General features: G+C 36.2%; 1 pseudogene; it reads right to left on the bottom strand.

Annotated features, from left to right (window-relative positions):
* Window positions 1-621: 621 nt before the first annotated feature.
* Window positions 622-6,000, bottom strand: part of LOC112412878 (NEDD8-activating enzyme E1 regulatory subunit-like) — a 101,516-nt pseudogene continuing 96,137 nt past the window's right edge.

Genomic DNA, 6,000 nt, shown 5'->3' with positions numbered 1-6,000 from the left:
TGGTTGAGAGTCCACCTGCCGATGCAGGGGACACGGGTTCGTGCCCCAGTCCGGGAAGATCCCACATGCCGCGGGGCAGCAGGGCCTGTGAGCCATGGCCGCCGAGCCTGCACGTCCGGAGCCTGTGCTCCACAACAGGAGAGGCCACAACAGTGAGAGGCCCGCGTACCGCAAAAAAAAAAACAAAAAAAAAAAGAATGTAAGAAGAAAATCAAGTGAGAATGGGATCCAAAAAATCAAGCAAAGACAGAGTGATTCAAGGAAGAAAAGTGATCATTTCTCCTTTTCCCCCACCATTATCAAATTCCCTCATTACGAATGTGAGCTTCAGGTTTTCATCCAAATTGTTTACTCTTTATTATGATAAAGAGTATAGTATAGTATCAGTCCTTTATGTGTCATTAGATAGCAGAATAACTTGAAATACATTTTTTTTCTTTTTACAAGTGAGAAAAAGGATTATTAAGAAAACAACAATTTAGAAGTTTTCCCTTTGAATTTTATAGACTTGAGCACGATCTGAAGACAATTATAATTTTGATTATTAACACACTGTACTGGGTGCTTCTTTTATAATGAGGAAGTTCCTGAAGTTTATGACATGCAGATATGAGTAGGTTATTAAAAATGGCAATGTTCAGTGGTAACTGTTGTAACCCGTTGGGCAGCAGTAATCATGTGTGGCTCAGCAGTTCCATAACAACACAATTTGTGGACATAATCATCTTTCACCATTACAGATAACCTATATTCCTAAAGGAAACCAGTGAGACAAGACTTTCCTATGTTTTCTTCAACCTAATAGATACCCCTGGATGTCTACTATGTCCTTTATGAAATCCGTCAACAGCCCATAACATTAAGTACAGTACTGTCTTGTTATCTGGAATGTTCGTACTGGAAATGATTCCATCTTTATTAATTGTGTCCAAACCACATTTTTTAGTTAAAGATCAACATCTACCAACTCCAAGAAATGAAGAATTACTGCAGAAAAAATTTAATTCTTTCTCTGAAACAGCTTCCATTGCTTGGCCTATGGACTGCAGTACTTTGTCAACATAATCATTCACAGAAAAAGCATCTTTCTTCGCTTTAACACTGTAAACATTTTGCAGTTTTATATATACACACCAAAATCTGCAATCATGTAGGAAGTTATGCCTCAAACAGGCATCTTTGTTCCTCCTTGGCCACACAGTCATTTAAGGCATAAGCTGAAATCCAAAAGGATGGTGTCTATTTGCTGATATTCAAGAGCAATCATCATTAAATATATCTTCAATATTGATTGGAGTCTGAGTCATATTTATTGCTGTGTTTATATTTTTAATAGCTTCTTCAAAATTCACTTCTGGAGCCCCAATTTCATACTTTAGAACCCCTTATCTAATCACATATCTAAAGTCCTCTTTTTCTTTATACATTTTAGGTGTTCATCCATTTGTTTCACTGTTCCACTGTGCTAAATATTTAGCGATGATTATAATCTGTGGAGTGTGGCTATGGACCTTTTCCCCCCATATGATCCAAATCATAAGGCTGAAAATGTTCTCTCAGCTCAGGAAATGGTTTATCCAGTTGTAGATCTTCCAGTGCATCATTTGGGTAAAATTCCATTATCTGGATGTTCTTTTATAATGATCCTCCTATAGCCAACTAGCCGTATAACCTCTACAGATTAAAAGAGCCATTTAAGAACTCCAGAGGACATCAGCCAAAGGTAGTAATGTACTTTCGGGGAGCCTAGCTGCAGCCATAGTAGTAAAGCTACAGGAAAAAGAAAGGTCGTTGTTCAGAAGATTTTCTAAACTCACTTCCACAAACTTTCAGACCCATTGTCATTTAATTGTTATGAGAATTCCGTGACAAGTTGATCTTGGTTCTTGCTGATATTGCCTCTTTGTAAGAAAAAATGTTTTCAACATCTCTGCTTATCTGATATCCATCAATAATTGTAAATGAATCAGTACTGAGAGTACCAAGTTCTTAAGAATTGCAGTTCCTGTGGCTGTTGCATTTATTAGGCAAACATGAGCAAACACTAATTACTCCATGATTGCTCCATAATCTTGCCCATGATTACTCCATAAACTCAGTAACCCTATCCCCCAGAAAAAAGCCAAGACCCTGCAAACTGCCACAATCTTCTTTAATGGCTTCAAGGAGATACTTGCCTTTTTTTTTTTGATCAGTTTTGATCAGCTTTAAAAAACCCTCTTAAGTCAAGGACATATGGGCTTATTTTCAGTCTCCAGGTGCTTTGACCACCACTCTTCATAACCACCAATATATATCTTATATAATTAATCTCAATGTGCACTCTCAAAATATATTAGCAAAATATAAAGGGGGGAGTAATACTTCAGTTCCTGTCCCAGATTGAATATCAAACAGCATCACAGGATATATAGAGAGAAATTGTATGTAAATTTTGAATACCTAAGTGTTGTAATAGATGTGTTCCTTGTGTGCTACGTAGGAGAAGGATATCTGTGTCGTGCAAACAGGACGGTGGGCATGTTGAGTTCTGTATTCTGGAGTGGTGTTGAATTTATACTGGTGTTTCTGCCTTATCACCCCATATCTGTGTAATAATGATGAAGTAAAATTTTTAGTTTAAAGAAGTGGGTCCTGTCTAAAACTAGGGTGTGTTCTGTGGGCAAGTCAGGAATGTTATATGTGCACAACTGAAGAAAAAAAGCATGCAATAAAAATTAAACTTAGTATCTCGTCAGTTTACTCCATTCCGATTATTTTATCTTTGGTCTTCAATAAGTGATTATTAGAGCAGCCCTGGACTAGCAGATGCCTCCCCACTCTGATTGTCTATGATGTACAGTACCCTGGTATTTCCCTTGAATGCCCTGCTCCTAGTAAATCCCATAGAGGTTTTCAGTAGAGACTTGAATTGGCCTTTCTTTCAATATGTTCCCTTTCCTGTATTGCCCCATCATGTAATATTATTTTAATTTCTTTACTACAATATTAATTTTATGTTTCATTTAACTTTTTTTTTTTTTGGTTATCTCTACCATAAGAATGTAAACTCTCTGAGGGTACAGAATGCATTTGTCTTGTTTTCTTCTGTATTCCTTGAGCCAAGGATGATAATTGGCATATAATTAACACCAACTATTATTTTGGAATGATCAGACAAGTCTGTTGTATCCTAGATACTTACAATAAGTAACTGGCAGTACCAGGATTCAAATAAATACAGTTCCTCTGGAGCCAAGACCTCTTATCGGTATTCTGTAAATCATGACCTCATAACTCAAGGTTACTGACTTTCCCTTATCCTAATTCACACTCTCCAAATGCCAAATTGTCATACCAGTTTTGAACAAACCCAGCCCTGTAGGGGTGAGGAATTACTAGGAGTTTTCATGTTTAAGGTAGAGGCACATTCTCTGAGTAGATCTGAGTCTGAGCAGGGAAGGCATGTATGCTTTGAGCTTTGCTAGTTTATAGCCCAGATTAGACAGTGCCAGACTCACAGAGGGGCACCCGTCTCTTCACTGACACACTAAACCGCTGTGATCCTTGAATTCTCCTGGGCTGGGCCTGAGTTCAGCTATTGGGAAATGTGACCTCAAACAAAAAGTTACTGAGCACCTTTAAAGACTTTTATGCAACTATAAGCTTAATATCAGATGTTAAAATAGTTAACACAAGAATAACTTGAATTATCAAAGGTCGTGTGTAAAATTTTTAATTCTACTGACATACTAGAGTCTGCAGGTAACATCTGGAGAACTGAGTTTTTCTTTCATGCAAATGCGTATTAAGGACACATTATTTTCTAGGCAGTGCTCCAGAGAAAGGTGTACAACTGTTATTACTATTCTTCACATAATGATATATCAATTACATTGACCAATCATTTCCTCCTTCACGAGGGAAGAAAAGAAACACATGATTTGTTTGTTTTGATTTTGCAAAGTTTCAATAGGATATTTCTGGTATACAATACATTGATTTTATTGATAATTAGTCTCACAACACTATTAGAAAAACTGCCAAGTTATTTACACTCCATTTTGTTGATTTGCAATTTCATTGATTAAGTGCAAAGAGGGACATGAATCAGATTGTTCATATCTGTTTTCTAGGTTTAGACCTTCCAGTGAAGTTACTAATACACAGTCACATTAAATAAAGTTTTCTGCTTCATAGAATGCATTAAGGCATCTGGATGACAACTTGGATGAACTCTAAGCTCCTTTTCATGTTATCCTACTTTCGAATTCATTTTCAGTCTCCCCAAAATACTAATCTATTTCTAGTTTGAACTCCAGATCTCATGACCTTTCTTACTTCTGTTTTCATACCCATACCCCAGCCAGTTACCAAATATTATCAATTTTGGAAATATATTCCAATTCCTTATTTTTTCACAGTTCTCACTTCTAATGTTCCAATTTCAACTGGAGTCCTACCTTGCATCCAGGTTTGTCTTCTCCCAAAACACTCCCACAATATTTTTGAATTACCCTTTTTAGAACAGGGGTCAGAAGTTTCTTGTTGATTTATATCACCTCTAAAAAAATAAAATCAAAGCGCTTGTGCAGCAAGGCATCCAAGGACATTTGTGACCTGCTCCAACCTAACTTTGTAGTCTCATATCCTGTCCCTTTCCTGTGACTCCTTCAGTTTGTAATCCCAGCCCTGACCCTCACACACATTCTAGGATTTCCTTAAAATAACACACATTTTCACATATTTCCTTTAATGTGACATACCATTCTTTCTATCATTCCTTTCAGACTCTACTTTATTAATCTCTACTCATACCTCAAAACCAATATCTCATTCTGGTTCTCTGCTAAACAACTTTGTATAAAACTCCATGGGGAGAAACTTCTTATTCTACTGTGTGTATTAACGTATTCAAGGTTTCCATGCTTTTTAAAAAGGGTTTCTTCCTTTTGTTTATATCACTATGCTGAAGGCTCCTTGAGGGTATACACCAAGAATTATTCTTTTCTTGTGATTCCATGAAAACATGAGAAGGCCTAGACTATATAAAACACTAAATAAATGTCAAATGGGTGAATTAGACCCATTTTCATTCTCGTTTTCTTCAAACATCCACCATCTCTGGTGAATTAAATTTATGATTAATTTTAATTTAATTCCTGTCTAGAAAACAAAGAATATAGCTCTCATTTTCTACACCTAACATCATCTCCTCAGCTTTATTAACGTTTCAAAGAGAAAATCTTCACTGTGGGAACATTTTTACTAGAAGAAGATCTAAGTGTAAAGCAACTCTGAAACTTAACTTTGTAATAGACAGTTGTTCATAAAAAGTTACTGTTCTGAAATAAGTCATTGCAGGGAGAAAAAAAAAACATCTCTTATTGAAATTTGGAAGATGAAAGGAAATCTGACTCTTGGGAAGGTGATATGAACAAAAGAATCACATTACATGCCATAAAGGTTTTATGTGCTATAAAACGTGAAGTAATTCAAAGGTGTGAATTGACACACACAAAATTCTAAAGAAACCCAGAAAAGTTTTGAACTCTAGTCATCACTATAAATTTACATTCCACTAAGAGTTTCTATGCATATATCTCAAAAGATAGGTCCAGTGACTAAACTGGTTGGATATTCTAGGCATTTAGTGTTTGGGTATTTGAGATATGAGGCAACTACTACTCACCTATCATCCTTGATAAGAACATTTTTTTAACTCTCTCATCTAGAAATATAGTACCACTTTTCACTCACATTCGGTTAGTCATTATTTCCCCATCAACAGAAAAATATAAATTAAAATGTCTTAATGAATAAAGAAGCCTTTTCAAAAATGTATTCTCACCACTGTTGAGAAGGAGTTCTCTCCAAGACATTTCTACATTACCTTGTGACAGAGTTTGTTCCCAAGGAGGTTTGCATAGCAGACAGCTGCAGAAGCTAGAGGTAGTCTCTCCCTCTTGGTCAGAAGGCAGATATATTTCTGAACTAGGATAATAAAGATAATGCCTCCCT

The sequence above is a fragment of the Neophocaena asiaeorientalis genome, unplaced genomic scaffold, assembly GCF_003031525.2.
Source record: "Neophocaena asiaeorientalis asiaeorientalis breed wild unplaced genomic scaffold, Neophocaena_asiaeorientalis_V1.1 scaffold230, whole genome shotgun sequence".
Lineage (NCBI taxonomy): Eukaryota > Metazoa > Chordata > Mammalia > Artiodactyla > Phocoenidae > Neophocaena > Neophocaena asiaeorientalis.
Note: the sequence above shows the minus strand (reverse complement) of the source record. Positions and strands in the feature narration are given on the sequence as shown.